This window comes from Cornus florida, unplaced genomic scaffold (assembly GCF_030987335.1).
Source record: "Cornus florida cultivar Cherokee Brave unplaced genomic scaffold, ASM3098733v1 CherokeeBrave_3.0.0_Hap2_Chr05, whole genome shotgun sequence".
NCBI classification, from domain to species: Eukaryota; Viridiplantae; Streptophyta; class Magnoliopsida; order Cornales; family Cornaceae; genus Cornus; species Cornus florida.
This window is the reverse complement of record NW_026775575.1, coordinates 50,001,735-50,016,304: the sequence shown is the minus strand read 5'-3', so window position 1 is coordinate 50,016,304 and position 14,570 is coordinate 50,001,735. Positions and strand designations below refer to the sequence as shown.

General features: G+C 36.9%; 1 non-coding gene and 1 pseudogene across 1 annotated transcript; both read right to left on the bottom strand.

Annotated features, from left to right (window-relative positions):
• The window catches only part of LOC132309262 (agamous-like MADS-box protein AGL62), an 84,008-nt pseudogene that overhangs the window by 28,927 nt on the left and 40,511 nt on the right, over positions 1-14,570 (bottom strand).
• LOC132310705 (small nucleolar RNA R71) lies at positions 8,513-8,618 on the bottom strand. The gene has a single exon (XR_009482686.1). It is a non-coding gene; the product is annotated as a small nucleolar RNA R71 (small nucleolar RNA).

Sequence of the window (14,570 nt, the reverse complement as noted above, 5' to 3'; positions counted from 1 at the left end):
ACTCGGTTATATTTTTAAAAACACGATATGCAGAGTTCGATCGATCGAAGATGGAGTTTGATCGATCGAACTTAGGTCTCCACTCTTAATGGCATTTTTTTTTTTTTTTTTTTTTAATAAGATGCAAATTTCGATCGATCGAAGAAAGATTTCGATCGATTGAAGAGGATAAAGAATGTACAAGTTTAAGGGTTCAAGAGTTGATATGTGCTGGAACCTTGGATCGATCGAACTTGGAATTCGATCGATCGAACATGAAAAATTTTGAAAAGTCCCGAGAGCATGCATTTTGGAATTTGGATGCAGGTCCAAAATTTTTCTAAGTGTTAGGTGCAAAATGAGAGCTGGATCGATCGAGTCCATAGTTGGATCGATCGAACCAAAGTTCGATCGATCGAACCAAGACTTGGATCGATCGAAATTATGTCTAAATGCTCAAAATGACTTGAATGCTCATGCAATCCCTTACTCAGTTCCTTCCAATGTATATGAACCACAAAAACAGTATCTAGACTTCGCAAGAATCAAAATGCAAGATAGAAATGAGGGAGGAATAGGGTTTTGACATCCTACGAATTTCGGTGCTAGGCTTTAACGTCTCTAGCAAGACCTTGGGCTCTTTCAGCCCGGATCAAAGATCTTGCAATGCATCCCCTCCTTTTTGGGATGAGAGATGTTTCGAGTCACTCCCAACAAATGGTTCTTAGAAGAACTTGTTGGGGTAAACTCAAAAGACGTCTTAAGTTCTTTGTCAAAACTTTCTTTGGGCTTCCACGCCCTTTCACAACAAGAGTTCGAAATCACTTTTCTGGCATGCAATGCTGAAGATGAAGATGAAGGCTTTGAAATATTGTTCATGCACAAAAGCTCATTTCTTTCACAAGCAAGATCATGATATTCCTCTACCACATTAACCTCTTCTTCATATTTGTCAAATGGATTGGGTGTGGGGTTAAAGATGTTCAACTTCACTCTCATGTGCCCAAAAGAAATCTTCATTATCCCCGTCCTACAATTTATGTTGGCATTTGAGGTTGCCAAGAAATGACGGCCAAGGATAACCGGAATTTGGTTCTTTGGATTGGGCACCGGTTCCGTGTCAATGACGACAAAGTCAACCGGGAAGAAGAACTTATCAATCTTAATCAACACATCCTTAACTATCCCCCTAGGCTTCTTAATGGATCGGTCGGCAAGTTGTAAAACCACCGACGTCGGTTTCAATTCACTTAGGCCCAATTTGACATAAACCGAATAGGGAAGAAGGTTAACACTAGCCCCTAAGTCAAGAAGTGCCCGGTTGATGACATGTTCACCAATGACACAAGATGTTGTAGGTGCACCGGGGTCCTTAAACTTTGGCAAAATGTTGTGTTGTAGAATGGAACTCACTTGTTCGGTTAAGACCACCTTTTTTGATGTTTGGCTCTTGTTCTTTCGCTTTTGGGTGCATAAGTCTTTTAAGAATTTGGCATAAGCCGGAATTTGCTTAATTGCATCCAAAAGTGGAAGATTAACTGTGACTTGCCTAAACATATCCATTATCTCATTGTTCTTGGTCTTTTGCCTTTCTTTTGAAATGAACCCTTTCAAGGCGTCCGGAAATGGAGCTTTTTCAAAAACTCTTTCAGCATTTTCTTTCAAAGAATTTTCAGCATTGGACTTGTTCGATTCATTGGATTTCAAATCACTTTTCAAAGAAGAATCATGAATAACATTTTTCAAAGAACTTTTCTCAAACACATTTTTCAACACTGTTTTCAATGAATCTCTTTGGAAATCATCTTTCAACTCACAATTTGAGGGCTTCTCATTCTCAAGATCATGCACATGCAATGAAGGAGGAATAGTGTGTGGAACGGGACGGGTGACAACTTGAGGTTGTACCGGTTCACTCTCTTCATTAGGCATTCTAACTTGATTGTCTACTACCCTACCACTTCTCAAGGTTGTTACCGCATTGACATGCCTAACATTATGCCCTTCCAATGAGGATTTGGTTTCTATAACACATTGTTGTTTGATTGGGGCATTCACGTGCATCTTTCCCTTCTCTCTAGCATTAAGTGTTTCAGCTATTTGCCCTACTTGGGTTTCTAGCTTGGCAATTGACTGAGAATGAAAATGCAACAATTGAGTATTTGCTTCTAGAGTGCCCAAAGCATTTAAAACCTTTTCCTCAAAAGTGGAACCTCTAGAATTTCCTTGAGAATATGATTGGTTAGGAAAATGAGAATTAGCAAATTGATTTCCTTGTGAGTTATATGGTCTTGAACCTTGGGATCCTTGGTTTTGAAGTGGAGGTGGAATGCATTTCCCTTAAAAACCGCCTTAGGAAGAGTTTGAGCCCTCCCCTTGGTTTTTCCAAGAAAAATTAGGATGATCCCTCCAACCGGGTTTGTAATGATTACCATAAGGATTGTTCCCTTGGTTCACAAATGTTGCATTAACTTGCTCAATGGGTTCATTTTGAATTTGTCCATGAGGACAATTAGAAGTAGAATAAAGAACACTAGAACAAGTCATACATGATTCATTTTGAGCTCTAGGAGAATGATTAGGAAAGGAAGACACTTGATTCGCCGAGTTTTGATTGATCAATTGATCAAATTTTTGAGATAAAGACTTCATCTCGGCGGTTATATCATTTGAGTGGTCAACTTGATGTAAGCCAACACTCTTCTAACCTTGAGATTTTCTACCATTCCTAGATGACAATGTTCTATGCAAAGAGTTTTCACTCATGCTCTCATAAAGACGCCACACGTCTTCCTCTTGCCGGTCTATATAAGAACCTCCCATTGAAGCATCAACCATGCCTTTATAATTGTCCGATAAGCTTTCAAAGAAGAATTGGACCAATTGCCATTTAGGCATGTCATGGTGAGGACACTTCCTAAGCAATTCATTGAAGTGTTCCCATGCCTCGTGGAAAGTTTCTCCCTCCCCATGTGTGAATTCCCTAATTGCGGTTCTCATAGCATTGGTCTTCGAAACCGGATAGTACTTTTTCAAAAATTCTTGTTGCATTTCTGCCCAAAAAGTTATAGAAAAAGGCCTAAGGTTGTTGAACCAATACTTCGCCTTATCTTTAAGGGTGAATGGAAAAAGTTTCAGCCTTAAAACTTCTTCCGGCATGTCCGTGTATCGAACGGTAGAACAAACTTCAAGAAACTCATCCAAATGCTTGTAAGGTTCTTCACTAGGAAGTCCATGAAAGTTAGGTAGCATTTGGATAGTTTGTGCTTTAATCTCATAATGGTGTGCTCTAAATGGTGGCAATTGAATGCATGTGGGTGCATTATACTCATTAGGCACATAGTGATCTCTCAATGCGAGTGGTGGATTAGCAACTTGAGGTGCAACATGGACACCTTGGTTATATTGAGCTTGATTAATGATGGGGGGTTGTGGTGCATACATTGGCCTTGGAATTCCCATTGGAATTTGGCCTTGTTGTTGAGGAGGTTGATGAATGTATGGCCTAGGCATGCCTAATGGAACTTGCATATTATCATTTTGCACATTAGGGTGAAGGATGCCTTGTTGGTCTATGTGACCAAGGTCTTCAACATGATCATCATTGAGAGCATCCATTGGTAGATTGGTTCTATGTGAACTTCCTCTTCCCCTTGGATTCCTAATAGTGGATTCTAAATGCAAATCAAGAGGGACAAGAGTAGGTCTCAATGAACGACGACCATGCATGCACAATGCATCACGAATAAGCAACTTTCTCAACAATGCAATTAAACTTCACAACCACAATTTTCAAATGCAATGTATGTCAAATAAATGCCTCCACGTGGGCCCCCGATTTATCTAATGATGTTATGCAATGCCTCCACGTGGGCCCCCGATTTAACTAAGGAGATTGAGTAAGAAGGTCTCACAATAGTCCTTTAGCACTTCAACTCCAAAATTAAAAACTTAGCTTAGCAATTTTACTTAACAATTTTTCATTTTAAGCATTTTTCCTTTGCTTTGCTTTGCTCCTTAGCTTGGAATTACTTTGCTAGCTCATTGCTCAATGCACCTAGTCAATGGAGAACAAATTCAATAAGCAATCAAAACAGAAAATAAAAAGAAAGTAAAGACACGATCAAAAGAGTACTAATCCTAATTGAATTTCACAATTCGACGTTGCCAATTTAAAATCCCCGGCAACGGCGCCAAAATCTGAGGACGGCCGTTCCAATACGCCAAACTGAATGTAGTGAATGTGTGGTTCAAGAAAAGCCTTTTATGTCAAATTTAAATTTATAAAAACCACTACCAACACTACTACTAACGTAGCAAGAGTGAGTAGGGATCGTCCCAAGGGATTATACGTGTTGGAATTTCAACTTCGACTCTAGCGTACCAAATGATTGCAAAAGAGAATTGGGTTGGTTGATTACTTCTAGAAAAGAATTAATTAAAATGCATTAAGATAAAGAGTAAGTAAGAAGGAAAGGTCTTGGGGTCTAGAGATCACCATCAAACAATACTATTCCAAACCATAATCAAGTGACTAGTGAGGGAAATGAATGTGTTGCAGCAATATTGTGTGTATAAAAGACATTCAATTGGTAAGGGTGACTCAACAAGTGCAAATTGTCTCAATCAACATGTGTGAGGCCACAATACATCTATTGGTAGAGGAATATATTGTCTAGACATCATGTGAAGAGAACAAAATATCAAATCAAGTCATTGAACCTTTCATTAAGCTCATAGTCCAAGCAATCCATAAGGATGACTTAGTTAAACATGCATTCTCTAAACATCATGTGAGAGGCCACAATTTATCTATTGGGAGAGGAATAAATTGTCTAAACTATATGAAAGATACAACATATCATAACTAGTCATTAATCCTTCATTAAGCTCACAATCCACATGCAACACAATATTAGAGGAATATGCCATTTGGACTCACAAGCATGGAACATCAAATATCAAGAGTAGATTGTCCTCCCATCTAACATTACACTACCACTACACTAAATCTACACTACTAGCATGAAAATAAAGCTATCTAGACTAGGGGAGAGGTACAAGCCATTAAGAATAGGCATAAACCATCAAATGAACCAAAATAGCATTCATTAAGCAAATCATCTTGATAATCTCTAGATCTATAGCATCAATACACATAGACATGCATCAAAAACACTAAATCTAGAGATAAGCACATGAATATCCTACTCTAGCATACATAGACATATGGGTAGAATATAATAGTCAATTGGAAGCATTAAACCATACAAACCATGAAATAATTAAGATATATATACATGAATATCAAGATGTATCATACAACACTAATCCCTCAATAATACACAAGATTAGAGTATAGAAAGCATGCTTGGGGCTAACTCTAGCCCCAAGAGGATGTCTAGACACTCATGGTAGTGATGATCCAACCCTCAAGGGCTAACTCCATGGCTGCTCCTTGTTGGTGAAGATCTCCTCCAATGGTGCTCTAGCTTCCCTCCTTCCTCCTTTCCAAGGAGAGCCTCCAAGATGATTTTCAATGTGTGACAAGAGACTCTAGACTCCTCTCCAAAAAAGTGTATCATATTCCTTATATAGGTAGGTCAAATACACCCTATGATGAGCTGTGGTCGTGCAAGGCATATTCTCCAATGATTGGGTGAAGGACGGAATAAATGAGCTGGACTTTAACTTTTTTCTCGCTGGAGAAAGTTGGATCGATCGAACCTTAACTTGGATCGATCGAAGATGGGTTCGATCGATCGAACTGCATCTTGGATCGATCGAAGTGGTCTGACTCCTCATGATAAGGACAAGGCTGAGATATTTCGAAGATATTTATGGGGAAAAGGACAAAAGTGGTTGGTAGGCGTACAGCTGTGGATAAGATCAATCATTTGAATAGGACAAAATAGGGTTCGATCGATCGAAGGTGATGTTGGATCGATCAAACTTGGAATTTCAGCAAAGGCCAAGGTTGGATCTATCGAGAAGTACTGTGATCGATCATAGATGTTCGATCGATCAAACTCTAAGTTGGATCGATCGAACTTTTCAGCTGCACAACTTTGATTCCTTTTTGCTCCTTGCTTTCTCCACTTTGCTCCCTCCTTTGGTTTATCTCAGGATTGCTTCAATTAAGCTCTTATTTGGCTGAGTTAGCTCAATTTTGGGATTAGTGCCTGAAAATATAAATAACACGTAATAAGTCTAAAACGGCAAAGTAAGATAAATAAAGGTACTAGAATGCTTAAGCTTAACGGGTTTAAATGCGCACTTTTCAGTGCTCATCAGGAATGAGCCATAGTTGCTAGTTGTTCCTCCACCGTAGCAGCTCCAGTCATCATAGCAGCAACCACATCTAAGTATGATAGGCCTTGAGAATCCACGTTCCTTGAAGTGATTGATTGCTCCGAAGTCTGACGTGGTGACTCTGGGGGTGAACCGACACTAGAGTGAGCATCATAGATAGAACGAAATGAATCTGGTGGTGGAGCCTCCTCTGGAACAATGTCCAGGTTTTTGACATGTTGAGTTTTCACGTTCGCCGGTGTTACAGGATTAGTTTTCACCACATCTTGCTGAAGTTTGAATGACGCCATCGCCTGGGACTTGCTACGTGTCACAGGGCCTGTCAAGGTACTTCTATCGCTTAATTTGGTCTTCGTGCCACTTTTCATGGTGGCTTTAGCGTCGACCTTTGCAATAGCGATGTTCTTTTAGGCCTTCTTGTCTGTCTGAATCTTAGGGGGAGCCATAGAATCTGATAGAGAAGAAACTTGATGGTAGGAGAAAGAGATGAGAGGCAAAGGTTGTCCCACCGGGCGTGCCACAAATTTGTACACACAAATTTTGTAAGTCTGCAATAAAAACAAAATATGGAGCAAAATAGAATTTTATTAATTTATGAATGTGGAGTACAGTCCTTTGTAATATCTTTTACAAAAAAGAATGGTCCTCTGATTCGATCTCCTTGTTTTTGGTTGGTTGGATCCAAGGGCTGCACGAGCTTGTTCTTGAATCACTGTGGAATTTGATGAAGAACGGCACGTTGTTGGATGTGCTTGATGTTCTTCGCTTTTGGGTTTCGATTCTGAATTTGTGTCTGAATTCTGAGTCTCTGGATTTCTGAGTCTCTGAACTTCTGAATTCTGAATTTGTGTCTGAATTTGTAGACTTCTGAATTCTGAATCCTCTCCCCTTTTTTTCTTCCTCCAAGCCTCTATTTATAGGCTTCTTGGATTAATAGGATGATGACACGTGTCATCTCCTGATAAGGATAAAACTATAACTGGGCCGGGCCGGTTATATTGTGATAATTTTCCTTAAAGATAATTATTCAAAATATATTTTATTAGGAATAATTATCGTTTCATTTAATTATCTGGGCTGAGCTAATTGAATAATTTAAGTGGACCAAGCCTGGTAAATTAAATAATTTATTTAAACATTAGGCCTATATTTAATGGGTCCATTCGTTAAAACCAAAGCCCACTAAATTTTAGTGTCTACAGGGGTCCACATAGTATGTATTCCCAAGTTGTATTGTTGGAGGATTAATTGTATCAGAATAATTTATTATTTAATAGAATTTTATTCTGAGGTTTCAATTAATGGATTATCATTTTAGTTTTCTTTCAGAAATTTATTTATTCTTATTTATCTATTTTATACTCTGTGTTCGATTATTACCGATTTGTTTTTGATATCCTCGGGTATTCGGGCGTGGGCCTGGCCAACCCGCATCAGGAAATTCGGGGGTATCACAGTATGGGATCATTGTATGTGGAGGCTTGTTGTTGATGAATTTGTGTTGTGGAGGAGAAGTATTTGCTATTTATTGTGTTCTTGATTGTATTGATTTGCATTGTGCATGAATGGTTATTGGTCTTTAAATCATCCTTTTATTCCATTGAATCTTAATCTTGAGTCAATTGTGCGCAATCCAAGGGGTAGGGGCAATTCAAATGAATCCATTGCATCAATGGATGACGATATTGAAGAACTTGGTCATATAGACCAACAAGGCATTCTCCATCCTAATGTGCAATAATATGATAATAAGCAAGTTCCATTAGGCATGCCTAGACTTTTTGCTCATCAACCAGAAGCCTAAGTTCAAATTGGAATGGCTAGGTCATTCTTTGTGCCGCCTCCACCACCAAATGTCCAAGCTAACAATGGAGCTCATGTAATGTGCCTATTGAGGACAATACACCCGAATGCATTCGTTTTCCTCAATTTAGAGTACATCATTATGAAATCAAACCACAAACCATTCAAATGCTTCCCAATTATTTTGGGCTAACCAATGAGGAACCATATAAGCATTTGGATGAATTTCTTGAAGTTTGTTCCACCTTAAAATATACGGACATGCTAGAAGAAGTTTTAAGGTTGAAACTCTTTCCATTCACCCAAAAAGATAATGTAAAGTATTGATTTAACAATTTGAGACCTCTTTCCATAAACTCTTGGGTGGAAATGCAACAAGAGTTCTGGAGAAAGTATTATCCCATTTCCAAAACCAATGTTATACGAACTTTAATTCGAGAGTTTTCACAAGAGGATGGAGAAATGTTACATGAGGCATGGAAACGGTTGAATGATTTGCTTAGGAAGTGTCCTCATCACGACATTCCTAAGTGGCAAATAGTTCAACATTTTTATGAAAGTTTGTCGGACACCCACAAGGGCATTGTTGATGCCTCAACAGGGGGTTCATATTTGGACAAAGATGAAGAGCATGAGTGAAAACTCAATGCATAGATCATTGATTTCTAGGAATGATAGAAATGTGAATAGAGGAAGAAAGAATCCAAGCCTATATCAAGTGGAAAATTCTAATGACATAGTTACTGAGGTGAAGTCTTTAACTCAAAGGTTTGATCAATTTTTTATCAATCAAAATTTGACTCATCAAGTGTTTTCTTTCCTTAATCATCATCATTCAAATGAATCAATGTTCAAGTGCGTTGTATACTACTTGCAATTGTCCCCATGGACATGTGCATAATAAGCATTATGAACAAGTCAATGCCACATTTGTAAATCAAGGGAATAATCCTTATGGCAATCATTACAATCCCGAGTGGCGGAATCACTCCAATTTCTCTTAGAAAAGCCAAGGGGAAGAATTAAACCCTTCCCAAGGTGGTTTTCAAACAAAGTATGTTCCACCCCACTTGCAAAGCCAAAATTCTCAAAGTTATTGTCTGTCCAATCAGGCTTCCAATGGAAATCAATTTTCAAACTCTCATTTTCCCAATCAACCATCATATTCTCAAAGTCATTCAAGAAGTCCCACTTTGAGGAAAAAGTATTATCGGCTTTAGGTACTTTGGAGGCGAACACTCAATTGCTTCATTCTCACTCACAATCAATTGCTAAGCTAAAAACCTAAGTAAGGCAAATAGCTAGCACATTGAATGTGAGAGAAAAAAGAAAGATGCCTCTTAACCCCCCCACCCCCCCCCCCCCCCTAAGCAACAATTTGTAGTGGAAACAACTTCCCCTTCGGAAGGTCCTACACTTGAACAAGTTAATGCAGTGACTACTTTGAGAAATGGAAAGGTAATTGATAACCAAGTTGATGTTTCAAATGAAGAGAGTGAACTGGTGCAACCTAATGTTGACACCCGTACCATTTCACATCATATTCCTCCTTCATTTAGTGCAAAGGATCCTGTTGTTGAAAATACTTCACAAAAAAGTTTTTGAAAAATCTTTTGAGCTAAAGGCTCCATTTCCGGATGCTTTGAAAGCGTCCACATCTCTTGAAAAGCAACAAGGTAAGGTGAATGAAATCATTGATGTGTTTAGGCAAGTTAAAATCAACTTCCTCTCTTTGATGCAATTAGACAAATTCTGGCTCATTCCAAATTTTTAAAAGATTTATGCACTCTAAAGAGAAAGAACAAAAGCCAAGCACCAAGGAAAGTTGTCCTTACCGAGCAAGTGATCTCCATTTTACAACACAACACTTTTCGTGATGAGCACTGAAAAGTGTGCTTTTAAACCCCTTAAGCTCGAGTATTTTAGGACCTTTATCTTATTTTTTCGTTTTAGACTAATTTCATGTTATTTCCCTTTTTAGGTCAATAATGTTAAAACATGCTAAAATAGTTTCTTAAGGCCTTTTTAGATTCAAACTAAGTCTTGGAGAGAATCTGGAGCAAAAGGAGGCTAATTTGGAGCAAAAAGGAGGCTGGTGCTGAAAACAACCAAGTGAGATAGATCGCAGAAAAGTGAGATCGATCAGAGTTGGATCAATCGAACCCAGATCGATCAAAATTTGGATCAATTGAACAAACTCTGATCAATCGAAGAAAAGTCTAATCGATCAAAAATGTGCTGGCAGTGAGCTGTCTAATTCCCGAGCGCGCCGATTTCTACCTACCACATAGTTGCGGGATTAGATACTTTTGGGCTATATTTTTGACTTAGTGACTTAGAAAAGGACCTTGTATTTAAAAGAAATTGAACCATTTTACTTTTACATTATAATTTTAGTTTCTTTCTCTAGAAAAGTTAGAGATTAGGGTTAGAAGAAAAGAAGGAAGTGGAGGCACATCTCAAGAACACATCTCTAGATCCATTCACACTCTCTCTCTCTAGAGCTTCAAAGAAGAAAAAGATGGAGCCATGTTTGGAACTTGCCTTTGAGGGTTTCATGACCACATCCACCTCCTCCATGATTGGCTAGATATACACTTGAGGCTTGGATGAGTCCTAAGTCTTGTGTAATCTAAACCCTTGTATTTCTATTTTTGGGGATTTATATATATATATTGTTGTGATTAGTGTTATAGCCTTGTAAATTTAATGAATCTTGGTATATATCTATGATTTCTATGATTTAATTCTTCCTATTAACTCTCTAGTTTATTTACATGTCTATGTGTGATTAAATTGGGAATTATGTCTCACATGATTCATATGGTTTAATTCTTCATATTGATTCTCTTTGTGATTACATGTTGTCTTATGTGTGATTATTTGGGAATTGATCTCTACATTATTTTTTCTATATTAATTGCATGTCTATGTGTGGTTAATTGAGAATCTAGTGATGACTAGACATGGGTTTTCATTAGATGGGTTTGTCAATCAATTTGATGGATTATTCTTATGCTTGATGAGTTGTTTTATAATTTAATCCATGCTTGTAGGTAGGTAGACAATCTATACATGATTTGATATTTCATGGCTTATTATTGCAAATTCCATGATTCTCTAGATTGATGTGTGCTACAATTGTGACTAGTTTGATGGGTCATGCTTAGATTTGATGGGTTGTTCTACACTTAGTTTATTTATTAGTTAGGTAGACAATTCATACATGAATTTGATGGTCCATGCTTAATATTGCAATTGGTAGTCGCATTTTATTCACAATAATGTATTCCCCATTAATGGAAAGCAAGTGATTAATTACATGAGCTTAGTGGTGATTCCAACACCCTAAGTCCTCTCTTCATATCTCTTAAATCCCTATCTCTCACTAGTTTACTTTAATTGCATTTTAATTTAATTATTTTCTAGAGTAATCAACCAACTAACCACTCTTTGCAATCTTGTGATACACTAGAGTCGAAGTTAAATTCCAACACGTATAATCTCTGTGGACGATCCCTACTCGCTATACTTCATTAGTTGTAGTAATGGTTTTTATAAATGTAAATTTGACTAGCAAGGCTTCCGAAATCACATTCATATTTTAACCTTGTGAAGAGACCTCTCGCATTAGAAAGTCCATTTTCTAAACACATAGGAAGGGGCTCGTCAAATTTTGGTGCCATTGCCGGGGATTAACAGTTTTGTTGGAATTAAACTAGACAATAGTATTCATTTGATTGCTTCTATTTTTATTTTATTTTCCATTATATATTCTTTTCTTATTCTTGATATTATTTGTTCAATTAGGTACTTGACTACAAGGAAGGCAATCTTTGGAACTTGAAGCAATCATTGGAGCTTAAAGTTAGGATTAGAGTTGAAGTTGCTTAAGGACCTTTGTGAGCATTTCTTGAAAATCTTGTAGTTTAATTGTTTCACTTCTTTGTATGCTTGTGATAGCCCTTATTGAGGCTCATTATATTGCTTAAATTTTTGTCTAAGTATTGGCCCGTCTGGAAGCCATTATTTGTTTCATTTGGATTTTGAATGTCGATGGAGCCATTGTATGATCCAAGTTTGGGGGAAAATTACATCGCCTCACATTATGTCCCTCTACCATATTTTGATCCTTATGAGGTTGAGTCCAATTCATTTCAACATGCATCATCTTATTATGGACTTAACTATTCTCATTATCCTCCTTGTGACTATTACCCTCCCCCACCATTTTATGATGAGCCAACTCCACCACCTTCTAGGTATTCACCTGGATTTGAAGAAAAAGTGTTAGCTTTACTTGATATGCATATTTCACAAACTCCACTTATTAATTCTTATTCTCAAACTTCAGCCAAGCATGAAGCTCAAGTTAAGCAAATTGCAAGTACTATTTCTCGTCAAGCAGAGGAGGAAGAGGCAAATGAAAAAATGGCAAGAACTTCAAAGTATATAGATGAGGATGATGAGAGTGAAGAGGAAGAAGTAGTAAGTGAGCTAATGCCTAACACTCTATCTTGTATAGAGGAGGAAGTGGCAAGTGAGTTAGTGGCTAATCCAATAGAGCATAACATAATTAATGAGGACTTTCCTTGTTTTTATTATGATTTTATCTTGGCCGTTGATACTTTAAAGAGTGATGAGATATTGACCACTATAGAGGTATGAGAGGAGGAGGAGGAGGAGGAACTTGTTGAAGAGGGCCTTCCTTCTATTTTCTCCAATGACCCTCTTGAGACATGCCTTTTTGAAATGTATAAAAATTGTGGTTTTGACATTGAAAGCTCCAAAAATGAAGTGAACTCTGTAATGGACTCCTTAGCTAACTTGGAAGGTGAGGAGATGGTGATTTTTGAGGAAGAGGAAAAGGATGAAGAGAAGTTTCTTGATATTCCAAATGAGTCTTTGAAAGACAATGGCTCACCAATTATCAAAGTGAATGATCCTTTGAATGTGTTTCAAGAACACAACAAAGAGGCAAGGCCAACCATGATTGATTTTGTTTTCAAGACCGTGGATGAAAGGAACGAAATCATCTCTTTCATTTCTTTTCAAGTCATTTTTTTGGAGGATGATTTCATTGTCATAAGTGAGACATTAAATGAGAAAAGTGAAAAGAGGATCAATAAGAATGTTTCATATCCAATTTTTGATTCTTTTGATTAATGAGTTGACCCAATGTCTTGCTAGAGACGTTAAACACTAGTATTCGTAGAATTTCAAAACTCTATTTCTCCCTCATTTCTTTTATTTTTCATTCTTGTGTACATTCTTCCATTCATTTTTCAATCTCTATTCTTGTTACCATCATTGGGGCTTAGTATAGGATGTTCTGCACTTTCATCTCAAAATGAGGCATTTGGTGCCAGTTCAATCGATCACAAGAGATATTTGATCGATCAAACATCATCTATGCATATCTGTTCCATCGTTCAAAGATTCTCTGCACATTTCTAGTCTCTGTGTATCGAGCGAACTTTATTTCAGATCGATCTGAGTGTTCTAAGATCGATCGAGATTTTCCTCAGATCGATCTTCAGTCCATACTTAGAAAAAATTTTGGAACCCAAGAAAAAGGTCTCTATGTGCATCGTTCGAACTTGTCTGCAGATTTTCACCTGTTGGATCGATCGAAGCTCCCTTCAGATCGATCAATCCAAATACTCTTCGATCGATCTGGATACCCCTGTGATCGATCTCACTTCCATACTTAGAAAAATTTTCAAAGCTCTGCAATTTTCATGCCCTCTGTCCCATCGTGCGAGCATAGAGATCGATCATGATGTGATCGATCCAAGTCAGATCGATCACAGCTTTGCCCACTTTGGCTTTTTGACTTTTTCTTCTTTCTATTTTTATTTTATTTTATTTTTCATTTTCTTTTACTTTAGTCATTTTCTTTTATTTTATTTAGTTACTTTTCTCTTTTGAAAAAAAAAAAAAAAAAAAATTTATTTCTTTTCATTTTGTATTTCCTTGCCTTTTTATTTTTGTTTGTGTACATACATGTTTTGTCTAAAATAAAATAAAATAAAAATAAACAGTTTTTCAAAGTAGCATTCCGTCTTCCTAGAGACGTTAAACTTAGCATCCACATAACATGTTGTGTCTTTTATTTCTTGTATCATACATGTTCATGTTCATTCTTATTTCTTTATCTTTCTTGCATTTTATTTTATTGTACATACTTTCAAAAAGAAAAATGCATTCTTTATTTCATTGCATTTTCATTTATTGCATTTTTTTTTCTTTGTATTTTATTATGTGTGTGTGTACATACTTGTTATGTCATAAAAAAATAAAAAAATAAATAAAAATAAAGTTTTTATTTTTCATTATTTTGTTCTTGCATCCTTTCTTACTTTTTGCTTTTCATTTCTTGCATTGTACATATCTTTCATTGCATTTTACCTTCTTTATTTTTCTTTTTCTTTTATTTTGTTCATGCATTTTATTCTTTATTTTTCTTGCATTTT